This window comes from Arachis duranensis, chromosome 7, assembly GCF_000817695.3.
Source record: "Arachis duranensis cultivar V14167 chromosome 7, aradu.V14167.gnm2.J7QH, whole genome shotgun sequence".
Lineage (NCBI taxonomy): Eukaryota > Viridiplantae > Streptophyta > Magnoliopsida > Fabales > Fabaceae > Arachis > Arachis duranensis.
In genome coordinates, this window is record NC_029778.3 from 18,306,629 (window position 1) to 18,325,259 (window position 18,631).

General features: G+C 34.3%; 1 pseudogene; it reads left to right on the plus strand.

The window, feature by feature from the left end:
• Positions 1–15,011: 15,011 nt before the first annotated feature.
• On the plus strand, positions 15,012–18,070 carry LOC107458124 (zinc finger BED domain-containing protein RICESLEEPER 2-like; annotated as a pseudogene).
• Positions 18,071–18,631: the final 561 nt, after the last annotated feature.

An 18,631-nucleotide genomic window follows, 5' to 3' on the forward strand; every position in this document is an offset into this window, starting at 1 on the left:
CATGTATTAATAGTTAATAATATGGTAGTAAATTCAACAGTATCAACTTCAACTATATACTTCCACTGACTACGTTTCTGTTCATTATTAATTTGATTAAGTTTACATTTTTATGTTACAACTTAACATACACGTTACACTTTAATTTTAAGGAAAAGTATGAGGAGACAATAGTTTTATTGTACAATACATACAATGGGATTTAATTGAAATTAAAATTAAATTATGAGTACAAGTATTAATTATAAAGATTTGATAATTTGGATTTTTCAAAAAATTAGGATTCGGTTATATGAAACCCAAAACCACGAACATCTCTCTCTAAAGGGCAAAGACAGACAAAAAACGTAGCCCCTTTTGTCAACGGTGATAACGCATCTTCTCCCTGGCTCGTGTCTTGTAACCGGAAGTCCGCACCAGTTAACTCACAACAGCGCATTCTGGTCGTCCAGCGCGTTCTGACGGCATCGCATCAAGCCCACCTGTGAGAAACTCCAGTGCAACTCAGCAACGGCTGAGTTCTGTGTCGCTGCAACACCGCCTCTACTACTCCTCTCTTTTCATTCTTCCCCTTTCACTAATGTAGGTTCCATGCTTCCTCCTTTTCATGTTCTTTCGTTTATTTATGTTAACTAATTTTTAATTCTGCTTTTAGTGTTTAGATTAGGCTTAGATTAATGGATTGATACTTTTTGGATTCTAAAATGTTTGATGGCTGATTTTTCTAGATTGATTGCTGCTTAAATTTAGTGTAAAGTCCCTGTTTACATATTGTGCACACCATATGCTCGATGAAATGCCTGAATGAAACTTTTTATTTAATTCCTATGTTTGGCCAGTATTTATCTTAAATTTTGTTATCTTTAGGCATTCCGTCGCAGCTGGCTTGCGTCTTCCTTGCGACGTCGGCATTCGCAAGTTAGAGGGATTACAAGTGGAGTCATGCTTGAGACGTCCATCACGCCTTGGAAGAGAATAAATGGAGTTGAATTTCATTCAACCGCTATGTGGTGTTCTATTGGCCGTCAGTAATGAAAATTCATCAAATTCACATAACAATGATCCCAACCATTGCGTAGAAGAGGGTGAGGAATCCAACAAGGTAAGCAATTTATGTGGAGGCATGCATAGCGGATGGTTATTTGTTTATGATTTTTATTTATTCCACTTAGTGAAAGTAGGGGGCTCTTTTTTATGTTAAATGTTTCAGTAGATGCAACAGAAGCACTCCACATGCAACCACTTCTATGGTTTTATTAAATTCTTTTTATGATTATATGGACGAAGAATTCGCATGTGATAATTCAATGTCATGTACATTTGATATGTGTAGAATTTGCGTGTGATAATGATTCCAAAGCTCCACTGGAACCGTATTAGTGAAGTATATAATATAAAATCTAGCTAATGGAGATGTGGTTATTTAGACTCTTTGTAAAAATAATTGTTAAATATTCAGCAGATATGAATTCATGGTTGACTAAATATTTATCCTGCATATTTAGATTAACTATATTTATATGATGAATAAACTAGATAGAGAATAAATTAAATGTCGCTCTAGTACATGATTAAATTAATCCGACCTTGCACGATTATTTAGTACATTACTATGCAAGTAGTTAATTAATAATTGTTGTCATCTTTTTGTGTTGTTTAGCAGGTGGTTCCTTTGGAGACCTCTCGAAATATGAAATTTGGTGTTCCGGTTTGCCGGCATGAGCACCAATAAGCTGGTAGCTGCATGTCTTTGTTAAGCTCATTCGACAGCAGTTAGAATCTGTTGGAAATGGTTTCGAGTACCTTTAATATTTTTCTTCATGGATATAGGATTTCAATAATTATTCATTTGTCAGCAATTGTAGATAAATATGATATTTTTCAAAGACGCTAATGCCAAGTGTGATGCTTTTGTTGTTAGCAACGGTGTATTTGCAATTGTTGCAAGAAATTAGACTTGATTAATTTCAATGAACTAATTTAATCTAGATAAGTTCCAATGCTTTGTTGTATAAGGAGCTTGATTAATTTCATTCGGTGTGCAGCTAGTCGCTTTAGATATTAGTTACATGTTTATCTTTACTTATATGTGTTGGATGTTCATTTATGTATGAAATCAGATGTTTACTGTAACTGTATATGTGGATGGTTGTTTTCGGGTATTCAACCCTTGTAAACTGTAGCAGGTACTCAAAACAAATTATAGTATATTGGTTTAAGAACAGTGATAATGAAGTCAACACTTATCAGATTCAAGTAATGTCAACTTGAAATACAAAAGAGATATCCCTGTACTAAGAAATAGTATACTGGATGTTCGGTTCACCATGTATCTAGATGGTTACTTTCATAAGAAAAATAGATGGTTATTTTCGACTCACTCGTTAGTGTCATGCTTAAATTCTTTTACACCAACAAATTCACATAAGTTCTAAAAAAAAAGGGATCCACCACAAAAATGTCATCCCAATGTGTCATAAATAAATTCCCAAGACGCTAACTAGTAAATAAGGTAAATATTCAAATCTTATCAAGTACGTTATCTTAAGTATGCTAATTTTTTCTTCCTTTGAACTTTCTCCCTTTTGGCAATCCTTCTGTACGTTATTTCAACGTCCTCGTGCTCGGAGCCGTGAATGGTGATCTCACTTCTTTTTTACCCATCTAATTTATAGCTTGGACTATAGGAGAATGTATGATTGGATCGCCGTGAATAAATACTCACTCAATAGATTCTCTGCAATCCAAGTGAATATTCTTTTCAATTTATAATCAAGTAAGAAAGATTAAAACAACATGAGACATAAAAATTGTATTCATTCCAGCTGCTAATAAAAAAATAGCAGCCCCATGTAGAGAAAGGAAATCTTCAGCAAGAATTTAACTGGATTTAGAGACCAAATTAACCAATTATAAACACAACAATAAGCAAGGTAAATAAGAATCGAATCACACAGCACAACAACATGTTATCACCAAACAACAATGGCTACAGCAAAAAATAACCACCACAAAATGAATTAAAGTAACCATCCGTTTCAGTAAACGTCAGGACTGAATATCTAAGACTAGAACCTGCTTTTCAGCACCATATAGAAAACAGAGACTTTTTTAGCATTACCTTTTAAAAAGGTGCTGTCACTACAATCAAATCAAAATAGCAATCTCCATTATGAAAAATGACCATCCAATTGTCTGGAAAACTAACCATTTGACATGTAATTGATCTCATCATGTGTACATCGAGTTAGTAGCAAATACAAAAAAATACATCTAATACCAATGCAACAACGATATATGCAAGTACTAATTAATTAAGGGAAAAGAAATAAAATAAAATCCCATCGTTTCTAACACTCGACTCTCATTCTACCCTCAATTCCAGCAACAATCCAAGATGCTCTCAAAATCAATTCCAGGAGCATTTAACAATAAAAAATGATCTCATAATATATATAGTGACATAAAAAATTCAAAGACGATCACTCAATTATTTTATGGACTAATTGATCTTAAACATTCAACCTGTTTTATAAAAAAGGTCGACAATTGATAGAAATCCATTAGAAAAATTTATAACAAAGTCGTCATGTAATAAGATCACACATGAATGTTCATCCAAAGTGAGTTAAAAGGTGAGCCACATTAATTTTAATTTAATGTCAATGGTGTAAGAAAACTAAAATTTTGTAAATGGCATCCCCAATTGCTAAAACCAAGCCAACATAAAAAACGAATAAAAAAATTTTGCATCAAACACTCTTATCCCTTTTCAGTTTCTATGCTAAAGATGAAAAATAATGCAAAAACTTTGGTGAACCTGCAAAAAGATCCAATACATAATTCTCTATATCATTCACAGTTGTACTTTTTCCACTTCTCATCAATGCTTGATCAATTTCCCCAAGTGAATTTACGGTAAACATGAACAACTTTTTGAAAAATTGAATTTTAATACTATCACACTAATTCTAAAAGTAATCAAAATGGCTCCTGCTGCTATTTCACCATGGTTAATCACGCATTTTATCAACAAAATCTATCTACAATCAAATATGCAACAACGATTACCGATCAAAAAATGAACAACTTCACCCACTTACCTTAGATGGTTAGAATTCTTTCGGTGATGATGTTCATTGTGTTTCTGGTAAACCGTTGACTAGCAAGCGGCTATTTCTTCAAGTTCGGCTGCTCCGCTGCTCGGAGACAACGGGGCCCGCGCACCGAGTACTCTGCAGATGCTCGGTTTGGCGTTGAGATCTCCCTGGCGGCAGTTCTGGTCGACGGCGTCTCACCCAGCGGCTCGGTTGCAGCGATGGCCGGATGTTCGCGACGGTGCCATACTTGAGGACAACGAAGAAGTTGCTTGCTTTCAGCTGTGACCTTACTCGGTTGTAGGTTGCAGAGGTTCAGGATTCTATCGCCATCACGAGTCTCTGCAACGAATTGGGAGGGTTTTGGTGGGGGAGGAGAAACGGCGAAACAAAAGGGATTGGAGATTTGGAAAAAAAGTAGAAATAGCAGAAATTTGGTGGTGTGTTAAAGTAAACAGCCATAATAGGATTAGGGTTAATTTTATCCTGTAATTTCAATTGGGCCTAATAAAGAGCTCATTGTAGACATTGTATACATATTTCATTGTCTCCCTAGCGGGACTCTAATTTTAATGTATGGCCAATGAAAAATATTTTGTCCAATTCTCTAATAACGTCTATTTTTTTCGATGCTCATTTTAACAAATGAAAGTAAAATATATTTTTGTAATTCAAAAGTTAAAAAATAGATAAACTAAATATTTTCACACAAAAATGAATATATATTTCATAATGTGGAGAAAAATAAAAATATTCAACGGGATCCCAAAAGTTTTAAAAATATACTCTCCTCAATTTTGTTAAAATTTTAACCCCCTGAACCTAAAGCAATCGTCCGTCCCTACGTTTTCCAACTCGTTCGAATACTACAGCTCCAGCCTACTTAATAAAAAACACCAATCGTTCTTTTCTTCTACATATCAGATCCGGGCATTATCCTCAGCACAACAAATAAAAGCAATCACGATGTAATCCTCATACCTAATACCAATACTACCAACTCCATTATCAGTCTGCCTAAACTCATTTAACAAATTCCAAACACGACATGCTTAACAATCCCTAATAACTGCAACAACAAATGTAAGAGCACATACCCCTCTACTTTAAATCAACTCGCACCCTAGACATCAGAATCGCAAGGTATACGCATCGTACCTGTTGATTCGGAACACAAACATTTCCATCCATCCAGTAATTCCCAAGCGGCTCATCCCACATACACTTGCCAAGCCTACTAGTCGATGCCATTATTCACTGCAAGACACATAAATGTAATTACAGAGAACCATGAATTTCGGACATAACAAATTTAACGGACACACAGTGACAACACTCACATTCACCGTCTCAAAACCTTATCCCCTGAAGCATTATATACATCTATATCTTTTGTTGACATATGCCATATTTAAATTTATAAAGCTTAAAATTATAAGAGCACTACTATTCATAATTTTTTTAAAGTTGATATGAGTACGTTCATTTTTCAGGTTATAATTACTGAATTCGCAACTTCTTAAGTGATTATTGAGAGACTATGCCAGTTAAACTATAACTCCTTGGCAACAAAATCAATCATATGAATACAATAACACAACTACGTTTACGGATATCAAATTTAATTCAAATTTTAATTTAAATTATATCTATTTAAATTTTAACTTAAAAATAAAAGTACATATTTTTATTTCAATTTAAGGATTTAATTAGGAAAACTAAATTAAATAAAAAAGTACTCACAAATTCTATGTTTTGAATTGTTTAAAAAATTAATTTAAATTTATGTATTAAAATTTAGTACTCTTTTTTTTATTTAAGTTGTTCTTCCTAATGAAATTAATAATTCAAATTATAGAAAGATATATTTTTATTTTTTAAGTTAAAATTTAAATAGATATAATATAAGTTAAAATTTTAATTAATTTTGATAACAATAAACGTAGTCGTATTATTGTATTCATATGATTATTTTTGTTTGTTCAGTTTCAACGAAATTAACGTTTTAAAATCAGTCATTTTAAATTGAAAAATCAATATACTCGTACTTTTTAAAAAAAATATCAATCAAAGCGCTTTTATCATTTTAAAATGGCCTATCTCAACAATGTGTTATAGATGTATATAATACTTCAAATTACACCTCTCTGAAATCTCTTCCAGACTCAATAAATTTTACGTTTGAGCCACGTACACCATTCTCTTGTATTTATAGACTTGTACTCTTGATCAATTGTTTTGGGTCTTAAACTTTATTAACTTGAGAGTAAATGGTGGCTGGGTACCGATGGGGTGTGCCAAATTAAGCATAAACCGTAACACCATGTTAAAAGTTAGGAGATAAAAGTAAATCGTGCCAGGCGGTTGTGGTTTAGTCTTGGCATACATAAAACAATCTACCCTGGAATGATTTACTAACAAAATACTCAAGTTGGCCACCCTCGAACGATTTACGTGTTACTGCTCACAAGCCATTCTTTCATAAATCATTCTACAGTGCAGTGGTTAACGTATTACATAAACTACAAGACCCTGGGACGATTTATATATTTCTAAAAAAGGGGGTATTCAGGTTTTGAACATGACTTTAGGGGAATCAGGCAAACTTAGAATGGGGTTATTTTACTTAGGTGAAAATGCCTAAATCAGATTTACATGATTATCTCAAAGCACAAGTCTATGCCATCATATGACGAATTTTGAGCTTTACCAAATTCTAACGAAATACCAAACAAAGCATTTACAACATTAAAGAATTTGGCTAATTGATTATTTACAGTAACAATCTCAACATTTGGTGATCACATTAAGCAACAAATGCAATGCGATCAAGTTTTTCCATCAACAAAGCATTTGCTCAGTCATATGTTTAGCTACAAACTGAATCAAACTGACAATCACAAATCATTATAATTTTCAACAACAACAGTAACTTATGATAATTTTCAACCACAATAGCATTATCGAATTCTACTATGAGAAATCATTATTTCAGCAACAAATTAAACTTTCAAAAACAAAATCAACACGCAGGAGAAAATAAAAAAAACTTGGTCGAATGAAGCTCACCTTACTGATGACCTACACATGGCAAAGGGAGATAACCACCTGAATTGACGCTTGAAGCAATGAGACCTCAACGACTACCAATGACAGACTGCGACGACCTTCACGCGTTATTAACGTGACTGACGAGCTTCGGTGCCAAAAGGTACGTTCCAGCTATAGCGATGAACAAGCTCTCCGATACGATACCTATTGCCTGCGATCCCAGCCACCGCCGTTATAAATGTGACAAATCTTGAAGGAAATAGTAAAACGAAAAACATACACACAGAACAAACACGATGAGGGTTAAGGACAGCACCCAAGCTTGGACGGGTGGGTGCTCATCGTCACATTAGGGCACTAGGGCTTTACAGCATCACCAACACCATCATTATTCCAACAATGCCAACAGTGACAAAACAACCCATAATAAAAAAACCCTTCAAAAATTTAATAGATGTCCAAATTCAGTCAATTTTGCTCTTACTAGCCCAATGGATACAAGTCTTCATCCAGCTGGCTGAGCTGCAACTTGGCTTCATTTTTGCTTTAAGCTGATCACGGATCACTGCCCCTATGGTCAATTTTCACTTTATTCCAGGGACATTCGAGATATTTCACAATATGCTACACGACAAAAATAAACCTGTAACCTAACCGTACATGGATCATCAGAGTTCCAGAAAAGTGGCCTGGATCATTAGAAAACTTTCCAATACATTAACACTTCATTCATCCTTAAAAATTACATTCCATTCTCAACCTCTTCTTCCATTTCTATATCCCCCACTTCTATTCTACCATAAATTCTACTCAACTACTTTCAAATTGTTTTTAAATTAAGAAAAGATAAAACAAAATATTTTTATATTATAAAAATATATAAAAAATAGACACAAACAATAATGCAAATATTAATTTTAATTATTTCGATTTATTTTTGTACAAAAAAATTATTGGAAAAGAGATAAAAATATAAAAAAAATTTATAAACAAAGTAAACCTATGTATGTTTAATTTATTAATTATTATCATTAGAATTTTAAAAATATTTTTTCAATAAAAGGCTTTTAGTTTTTTATTTCTAACAATATAATAAGAATATTAGTTAAAGTTTTAAGTGAATGGAATAACCAATAGTATTAATAATGAGTAGTTGGAAAAAAATAATCGTGTTAATAGTGGGCAGTTTAACGGTGCACTTATGTATGCTATCACTACTTATTTCAACGGTTAGAAAAAGTAAACGTGTTAACATGCTTATTTTAAATAGACAGTCTATCTTCCCTATTATTTAAAATGCACTGTTTATCTTTCCTATTATTTAAAATCGTCCATCTTCCCTATTATTTAAAACGTCTCATTTTTAAGAGTTTGGTCCAATTTAAATTATTAATATTTTTTATTATTTTCAAAAATTATATTTAATTATTTATATATACATACATCTCGTTTATACTGTAAATGAGATACATGAAAAATTATCTCATTTACAATGTAAACGAGATAAGAAAGGGGTATTTATTTCGGTAAACATTTTTTAAATTATTTATTTCAGTAATTATTAAAATTATTTTATTTATTAAAATAAAAAATCTGAACTTCTCAAAGGTGTTGTCCTTTTTCTCGTTGGAAATTGGAAAAGTCAATGAAGTCGTCATGAAGAAATCTTTGCCAACAGCACTGCTGTCGTTGACGGCATTGAAGCACAGTCGCCAAGTGCAAGTGGTGACTGGATTGGTTCTTATGATAAAAATCCATGTTTATAAGTGATCCCAGAAATAATTGCCTATTTCATTATGCATCCTTGTCCTTTAAGGATTAAAATATTCTTTCATCATAGAAAGTTCCATGAATTGATATTAAACCTAGTTCAATTTTAGAATTTCTTTCCCTCATTCGAAGAGGAAATTTTAACACTGGTGCTTTCATTGATAGTCTTCCATACGGAAACAACTCAATTCCATCGAGAATTTTCTATGTTCAATGGTATTAGACACATTTAGGGATGGCAACGGGTCTCCATGGGCAGGGACATACCCCTGCCCCCTGTCCTCCCCCTCGCATCCTTGCCCCCACCCTGCCTCCATAATCTGTCTTTGTCCATTCTCGCGATGGATAATGGGGACCCTGTATCCGCTAGGGATCTAGGTCTCTGCGGATATCCATGAATTTTTGAAAAAAAAAAAGAAAGATGATCCTCAATAGTTAATAAATTATAATCACCAATCAACAACAATTAAACACAAACTTACATAAGTAACAATAAAATTAATAAGGTACCACACAATTACATTTACATCAACAATCAATAATAAAATTCAGAATCTATATTCCATACAATTATATTTACATCAACAATCAACAAAATGAAACCATAAAAATTGACTCAGAAAGAAGATTACCTAAGAATTGAGAAAACTTGGGAGTCAGAAATTCATAATCATAAAAGTTTACTCATGGAAAAATAAATGAAACTGAAGTAGAAGAAGAGGACTCCCTACTGGTAGAGCAACGAAAATGGAGGAACAAAGGAGAAGAGGCTGACGATGGCGACGAAGATGATTCTCCTTTAACGCGACGAAGACAGCAACGATTTTGCCTCTAACACGACAATTCTCCTTGGTTGTGTCAAGCACACGACGAGACGTTCTTCTCAGGCATGCGACGACGGCATTGCGGTGACCATTAGAGTGAGAGTGAGAAGCAATAAGAAGGGAGAGCAGGGTGGCGAGGGGAGAGGAAGGTGGCGGACGATAGTAGGAGGAGACGTGGAGAGAATCTAAACTGTGATAGGGTTTGAATGAAAGGGAGTGAGTGAGAGTGACGACAAAAGATCCTCATCTCCCATCCCCACGAGTAGCAAAAGGTCCTCAAATCTGTCCCCTAGCGAGTAATTCCCTGCGGATATCCAATCCGTTGGGGAAATTGCCATGCCTAGACACATTACCATTGGCTTTCCTCACAGAATAGTTTTGAAATGCTCAAGGAATCACAAAATAGCAAATATTTTTCGGAGAGCTTCCACTACAAGAAATTATTGGAATAGTGACCGATTTAGGGACCAATTCTTGTGGTCACTAAAATCTTGGTTGCTAATTAGAAAATAGCGACCAACTTCGGTCGCTAACTGTTAACGACCGATTTACACCAATGCTATCAAACTAGTACCAAACGATATTGGTCACTAAATCGGTTACTAATGAAATTAGTCGCTAAATGGCGACCAATTTTTTTGTTGTTAAATTGGTCACTGAGAAAATTAGTCCCTGAATAGCGACCAACTTTTTTATCGCTAATTCACTGAGATAATTGGTTGCTAATATCTAAGTTGAAAATCTAAAATCGGTTGCTAAATTGATCATTATTACCAATTTTTTAATTATAAATTTTTACTAATTTCATATATACCACTATTAAAACTTATTTTCATAAATAATATATTATATGAAATTTTTTTGGATAAAATCATATTTAAACTACACAATTTTACTGGATAAAATTCAAATTTTTTGGTAGTATTCAAATTACGAGTTTAAATTGAACTCAGAAAAACCAAGATTACTAATTCACTAGTTAAATAAACAAAAAAATTGTATTATATTTTTTGGATGATCGTACAAATCGTGAAAGAGAAGTACAATAATTAATAATATATTTCCAAATGAAAATTATATTAAAATATACTACATTCTTTTCTTTATGCTTATATATAGATGTGAAAAACATCTAAATCGGTCCCATATAGATATGAAAAACACCTGCAGGTCAACATGCCATCATCCCCAATTTGTTATTTGCAGTATGACCAGCAAGTTCTACCAAAATATCAACTTGATCTTCTCTAACCATTTCGGCAACCTTCTTTTCATCGGTCTCATATATATCTTTCTAGATCCCACTCTTCTTTAAGACTTTCTCTCTAAACTGAATGGTTTTAGCATCAGTTTGCTATAACACAAGAAAATCAATTACTTGCCAAAAATGAAAAAAATTACGACAGCAAAAAACTATGCACTCGGAGTTATCAGAAATGATGAAATGTAAGTCAAGACAACAACTATGCAGAAATGCATGTCAGGACAGATGAAACCAATATGTTTTCCATAGAAGCATTTATAAACAATACCTTGACATACCTCTCCAAAACATCTACATATGAACCTTTTGCATTAGGCTGTTGATTCAGCTTTATAAGCTGTATTTCAACCATCACAAATTCTTAACTATTAATATCCAATATTTATGAATAAAGAAGTAAAACTAACAACACAAATATGAAACCATTCACTTCAAAATCTTGAAAGAGGCATGACACCAGATATGTTACTTCAATTGATCTTTGGTCTAATTGAACATAATTTTGCAAAAGAGCTTGTAGTTACCTGAGTTACAGTAGAGACTCTCAAATCCATGGTTGATACATCTAATGTTTGCTGATTTAGAAGATCAGTTAACTTGTATGCGACAGTTCCCAGATGATCAACAGCATTCAAAAGAGCTCTTACAGCATAATATTTCAAGTTGTCAAGTACCTTTTTAATGCATGAATAACGCACAAATGATGGAAGTTCCCTTCATGTTGTTGCTACTCATTTACATGAGTTGGCAAGACTTAAAAAGTTCATGCATACACGTTTGTCAATGTTTTCATTTCATTTAATTTACATAATGTAAATTACTCATGTTATTTAATGGTTTTACTATCTCCAAAGGTCAAAGCTTATTACTGGCATTTCATCCCTAACATACAATACTAGAATTTATCAAAATGACCTAGTAGAATGAAACTTAAAAGTTTGTTCATATATTATTCATATCTCCTGTAAAAACCAGTTAGAAAAAACTCAACCACTAACTTTTTTGTCTGACTGGGAAAGCTTCAATCATTTACATAGCAAAGCAGTTGAAAAAATGAGGTTAAGATGACTTCCTTCAGATAAGGTTAAAACAGGGAAAAAGAACTCATCAACAAAATAAATATCCTTACATTTGTTTCTATTTACTATTGAGATAAGATCTTTCACAATATTCTGCGGTGAAATAAAGTTAAGGCCTCAGGTTCTTAAGCTCCTGAAATGACCATAAGTGGCGGTGGAAATGTGTGGGTGTTGGTGGGTTGTGAATGTTGTTGTTTGTTGGGGGAGGGAGGGTGTTGGTAGAGAGGAGGTGGTGACGGCGATGGTAAGAGGAAGAAGGAGAGGCATGTGGTGAGGTTTGGGTGCCACGTCATCACTCTGGTGACGAAATTAAACAGAAGGGCTAATATGAGCCACGCCTTAAAATTTCAGGGTATAAATTGGGTCAATTAAAAATTGGAGGATCAAATTGAGTCGGTGGTCAAATTTCGAGAGTCATTTTGAGTATTAACTCGTGGGATAGAATTAGGTTTAATCTAATATTTTTCGACGGAATATTTTAAATTACAGACAGATTTTCTATCTATAATAATTTAAAAAAACACAGTATTTTTTATTATTTAAATACAGATGAATTTTTCGTTGGTAACTATTTCTCACGAAAAAATTTTTTCCGACAGAATTATCGATAGATTCTCTTTTGTGTCTGTAATTTATGCTAATTCATTTTCTTTCATTTCCAAGAGAAATTCCCTCACAAAATCTGTCCATATTTTTGTGGAATAAAATCTGTCAAAAATATTCGTCTGTAATAAATAGTATTTTAATAATGATTATAGATAACTTATTATCCTAACTAATGCTATTTTTATTTATTTTTATACACATCTAATAATAAAAGATTGAATCATTTGATACGTTAGTACTTATGTAACAGCCCAGACCACCCGCTAGCACGATATTATCCGCTTTGTCACACAAGGCCTCACGGTTTTGCCTTTGAGGATAGGGATGATAGCCGAAGCCCCCCACACTCACTCGTCAAAACGCGTCATGCTAGGGAGAGGTATCCACACCCTTATAAGTAGGGGTGAAAGTTACCAAACCGGACCGAAAATTATCGCAGAACTGAACCGAATTTTACAACAACCGATTGGAAAACCGAAAAAACCGGTTTTTTTGTTTTTTTCGAACTAAACCGATTGGTTCGGTTCGGTTTTTGATTGCCCTTGCTTAAACCGAACCGAACCGGACCGAACCGAAGAATGAGGGTTCAGTGGAGTGTGATTTTACTAAGTTGCCCCCGTTAACCTAGGTATAAAAAGGAAACTCAGAAAAATAACCTAGCTTTCTTCTTCGGTTCTTCCCCTTTCTTCTTCAGCCGCGAACCCTACCTAGCCTTTACCCACTTACCCAGTCTGCCAGTCACCCACACCTCTACCAGTCACCCACACCTTTCTTCTTCACCTCTCTCCCCCATTCTTCGAAGGTTCCACGGTTCCACCTCCGAGCTCCATACTTGAGAGAAGGAGAGGCTGAGGGAGACAGAGAACTCACCAATCGTCGCTCGAAGCCTCGAGGTCGTTCATCATCGCCGTCGAAGGGTCGCCGTCGCAGGGTCTCCGTCGCAGGGTCGCCGAGCAACAAAGCCAAAGTCGAGCACTCGAGCAGCACTCCAACGTCCAACCAGTCCAGCCGCCGAGCAAGACTCCAGAGGCCGAGCTGCCGAACAACCCTTGGTTATAATTTTTTTTACAGTAATTATGTAATTAATGTATATATTGTCAACAAAATTCTAGTCTGCAATATTTTTAGTGATATTGGTACTTGATTTTAGTGGGATTTTTAGTGATATTTGTACTGTTATGTGAGTTTTTGATTGTATGTGTAGTGATTTGGAAGACTTATTTAAAAATATACAGAGTTAATGAACAGAAAAAATGAAGTTCTGGAGTTGTTAGATATGAGAAAATGTTGCTGTGTTGAAAATATACAAATGTTTAGTGATTTGTTTTTTAGTTAATGTTGCTGTGTTGTTTTTGTTAACTATTAGTGAGCCTCTTTGATTGCTCTTTCTTGTTCTTGTGATACTGATCATTGGCTTATTTGTTTTGTTATGTGAGTTTCTGATTGTATGTTTAGTGATTTAGAAGAGTTATTTAAAAATATACAGAGTTAATGAACAGAAAAAATAAAGTTATGGAGTTGTTAGATTTGAGAAACTGTTGCTGTGTTGAATGTGTCTTATTTTTGGGGGTGAATCAGCAACCTCTTATTCTTGGTGATAACCATAAGTTGCAGGTGATTCCTTCATTTATCATTTGTTTGATTAAGCTGCTAACCATGTGGTGAACTGCCTTTTCATGTTGCCTTTTACATGATAAAGTAAATATTGAGTTTTAGTATATTACTGAAATGTTACTTAAAGATGCTGAAAAGAGACCATGATATCTTTGCGAATATTGGTCAACTATTTTATGACTTTGCCAGTACTATTAAGTGATATGACAGTGATGCATGATGAATAACTAAAATAGTTCGATTGTGTTAACAGTAGTGCTTAAAACTTGTTTTAGGTTTGTACTTTTAGGCATATGATGTGCATAAGCCTTTCTAATTTCTATTATCTAACAATACTTTATTGGAATGGTTATCAATTAGCACACATAAAATATTGGCAGTTTAGATATCACTTAAAAGAGAATGAATCTATTTTAAAAATCTTATGACATTTATTTATCACTTTTTATTTGTGATGGATATCTCTGCATCTCTGTTCTGTCTTACCAAAGGTCTATTTTTTGTTCACTTTTCTGCTTCATCTAGCAGTACTTTTCTGCTTCTTTAACTCTGCATTTTTGTCAAGTGGATTCATTGGTAGAAAATATTGGTTTATTTTATATAGAGGTTGTTTATTTTATTGGTGGAAGGTATTGATATCAACCAAATTTAATTTCTTTGTTAATATATAACTAATTGTTGATTGGCTACTTATGAGAGGGCCTTAATGGTACAGAATATGGCAAGAAGTTCAGAGAGGCTACATGTTCTTACAAATTCTTCCCAGATGATGTATAATCAAAACCCAATAATTTCAATGGATGAATTTCCTAGCAAAAGGGTATAAGACATTAAAATGTATTAATTACTCCCATCTAATCAAGCACCAAAATTAGATGAAAACTTCTTGAGTGAAATGATTAATCAAGTCCTAGAGGCTAGATTTTTAATGGATATATAATGTAAAGATAACTTTTAGAAATAAAAGGGATGTTAGTATTCATATTTGGCAATATGTGTGGATTTTTGTGTAGAAAATCATTTTGCAATTCGCTTTTGAATCTAGGTTAAGAAATGCAAAAATGAGAAAATCTAATGACATTTATTTATCACTTTTTATTTGTGATGGATATCTCTGCATCTCTGTTCTGTCTTACCAAAGGTCTATTTTTTGTTCACTTTTCTGCTTCATCTAGCAGTACTTTTCTGCTTCTTTAACTCTGCACTTTTGTCAAGTGGATTCATTGGTGGAAGATATTGGTTTATTTTATATAGAGGTTGTTTATTTTATTGGTGGAAGGTATTGATATCAACCAAATTTAATTTCTTTGTTAATATATAACTAATTGTTGATTGGCTGCTTATGAGCTGTTGTGATTTTGTTGATGGAAACAAAACTGTTGGTTCTGTTCATGAGTTAAAAATGCTACTTTTTCATTGTTCTGTTTATATGTATGCAGCCAACAAGCAATGAGGTGCCCAATGAACGGACGCCTGAAGTTGGGGGTGAAAATGTCGAGTCTGTGGTACGTTCCTCAACGGACAGCGGTGCGCTTACCAAACCCCCGCCCCACCCTAGATCAAAGAAAAGGAAGGTTGATATGACTAATGTGGGTGCAACTTCGGGAGCAACTCCTACAAATCCAGCTCCAAGCAATGTGGACACTGATGAAGAGGATGGCAAGGATGAAGCCAATAAAGGTAACAGAAAACCTTCTAGACCTAGATCCTGGACTTGGGAACACTTTACAAAGGATCCTAAGTCCAAACCATCACATCCTAGGGCTAAATGTAATTGGTGTGGTGCATCATATGCATGTGACTCTCATAGAAATGGTACAACTAATATGCGTTATTATTTGTTGAATCAATGTAAAAATTTTCCTAGGGACTCGGGTGACCCTAGTCAAACAATCCTTACCTTCCAACAAAAAAAGAGGGTGAAGGGGTATTTACTGCAGTTACTTTTGATGCTGAAATGTGTAAAAAAGCCCTTGCTAGGATGATAATTGTTGATGAGCTACCGTTCAAGTTTGTTGAGGGGGAGGAATTCAGATTCTATATGAGTATAGTGCAACCTAGATTTCCACTTCCAGGAAGGATTACTGTTGCTAAGGATTGTTGGAATCTTTATATTAGTGAGAAGAATAGGTTGAAAACTGTGTTCAAACAACCGAATCAATCTGTTTATTTAACTACTGATTGTTGGACTTCTGTGCAAAATCTGAATTATATATGTCTCACTGCTCATTACATTGATCATGATTGGAAATTGCAAAAGAGGATTATCAATTTTTGTCTTATTAAAAACCACAAGGAAGAAACAATTGGTAGAAAAATTGAGAGATATCTTTTGGGGTGGGGGATATCTAGAGTGTTCACAATTACTGTTGATACTGCTAGTTCTAATGATACTGCAATATCTTATCTAAGAACTAGAATGGAGGATTGGAATTTATATCCTTTGAAAGGAGAACATTTGCATGTTAGGTGTTGTGCACATATTCTTAATCTTGTTGTTAATGATGGTCTGAAAGAGATGCATGAATCTATTAGTAAGATAAGAAATACTATTAGATATGTGCGTGCTTCCCTAGTCGCATGAATAGGTTCAAAAATTTCATAAAGGAAGCTAGGATACAAGACAAGTGTACTGTTCAACTCGATGTTCCCACTAGATAAAACTCTACATACACTATGCTTGAAAGTGGTTTGAAGTTTCAAAAGGCGTTCAAGAGGCTAGGGGAGAGAGATACAGAATATGCTCTAATGCAAGGTGGTATTCCGAGGAATATTGATTGGGACAATGCAAAACACTTTATGGAATTCTTGAAAATTTTTCATGATGTTACAAAGAGTGTGTCTGGTAGTTTGCTTGTGACTTCTTCTCAATATTTTCATGAGTTTTGTAAGATTTTGCGAGTGTTCAAGGCTTCTTGTGGTAGTCGAGATCCATTACTTGGGAGTATGGCTGAGAGGATGAAGCTTAAGTATGACAAGTACTGGGGTAACATAAAAAATATCAATATGATGATTTTTGTTGTTGTGGTTCTTGATCCTAGATACAAGTTGAAGTTTGTGAACTTTAGCTTTGAAAAGCTATATGATAAGAATGATGCTGATTTTTTGGGTGCAAAAGTGAAAGAGACATTCTCCAATATGTTTGATTGCTATGTGAGTGCAAATAATGGGGGTAGATCATTTACTTCAGCAATAATGGATGGTGCATCAGATGTGGGAGTACCTGATGGCAACATGGCTGGTGATTTTTTCAAGGAGGTTCATTTTCATGAGATCATCAACAAGAATGAGGTGGATTTGTATTTGATGGATGGTTTAGAGAAGCCTCGTGATCAAAATACTTTTGACATATTGAATTGGTGGAAGGTAAATTCTAGCAAGTATCCTATCTTATCCCAAATAGCTAGAGATGTCTTAGCAATGCCGGTCTCAACTGTTGCTTCAGAATCAGCTTTTAGCACTGGTGGAAGAGTGCTTAACAACTATAGGAGTTCTTTAACTCCAAAGACAGTTGAGGCATTGATATGCACACAAAATTGGCTTCGTGCTTCTCCAATGACAACTGATTTTGAGGAGCTTATTGAAGAGTTTGAGAAACTTGAGTTAGGTATGCAAAAAAGAAATTTGTAGTTCCCTTTATGGTTTATGTTTATAATTTATAATCTATATTATGTTTATAATCTATATTGATTTTCTTGTTTTATTTTTGTAGAAATTGCACCAACCGGAGAAGATGAGGATGAGTCTGGTGTAGATTCTGATTAAACATGGTGGCTGTTTGGTTTTTATTTGTTTAAAAGTGAATGTTTCGGTTAAACTGTGTTTATTGTTGTTGTTTGTGTTTATTGTTTTTATTTTGCTAGACATTTTTAATTGTCTTTTGTTTTATGTTTAATTAAGTTGAATTTGTATTGGATTTGGATGTGATAAACTCTTGTTATTCTAGTTTATTGAAGGTTTTAAATTTCATTTTATGGCATTTTAAATTCAGATAAGCAGGTGTAAAAAACCGAAGAAACCGACCGAACCAAACTGCTGTTGGTTCGGTTCGGTTGCTCAAGCAGCAGCCAACCGAACGGTTGGCCTCTTGGAAGAACCGATCAGGTCAGTTCGGTTGGTTTTCGATCCAAAACCGAACCGAACCGAGCCGATTACACCCCTACTTATAAGGCATGCTTCGTTCCCCTCCCCAACCGATGTGGGACCTTACAATCCACCCCCTAAGGGAGCCCAGCGCCCTCGTTGGCACATCGATCTGGGTTCCGGCTCTGATATCATCTGTAACATCCCAGACCACTTGCTAGCACGATATTGTCCGCTTTGGCA